This window comes from Limulus polyphemus, unplaced genomic scaffold (assembly GCF_000517525.1).
Source record: "Limulus polyphemus unplaced genomic scaffold, Limulus_polyphemus-2.1.2 Scaffold1449, whole genome shotgun sequence".
In the NCBI taxonomy this organism is placed as follows: domain Eukaryota; kingdom Metazoa; phylum Arthropoda; class Merostomata; order Xiphosura; family Limulidae; genus Limulus; species Limulus polyphemus.
In genome coordinates, this window is record NW_013667059.1 from 143,669 (window position 1) to 144,325 (window position 657).

A 657-nucleotide genomic window follows, 5' to 3' on the forward strand; every position below is an offset into this window, starting at 1 on the left:
ACCATACAAAAATCTCTACATAAGTTTCCAGTAGTTAATGAGTCGATTTTATAAGCTTATGGTCATTAGCCACTGTGAGGCTGTATAATACAATTGAACTTAAATGCTTTTATTCAAACCTGCATTCATGCAACTGACAGGAATCCAACATTTAGTTGTAGATGAAATTCATTTTTGGAAAGATTTGGCTACTTATGTAGTGATTTTTGTATGGTTTTGTGTATTAATCCCTGCCTTTTTTATATGTAGTGATTTTTGTATGGTTTTGTGTATTAATCCCTGCCTTTTTTATGTACTTTTTGGCATTGCCATCCCTACATTATACTTAATTTTTGCTTTTCCTCTTTTGTTTTAAACAATTTCGTTGAAGTAGGTTGATAAGTGAACATTGTTTTATTTTCATAATTCAATGGTAATATATATTGTTAATATGATATCAGTTTTGTCAGTTTCTTTATTGCACTTGTATAATGACCTCAGATATTGATATTAAACCACATAATTGGCTACAATAGATTACTAATCATCACTTCTTGAGAATTAATGTTGAGGAACCTACAGTAAGGAAAGAACATATAGAAATGTATAGCTGTATATTAATGTTTGTATTCTTTTTGGCACTGCCATCCCTACATTATTTTACATTATCAAAATGTT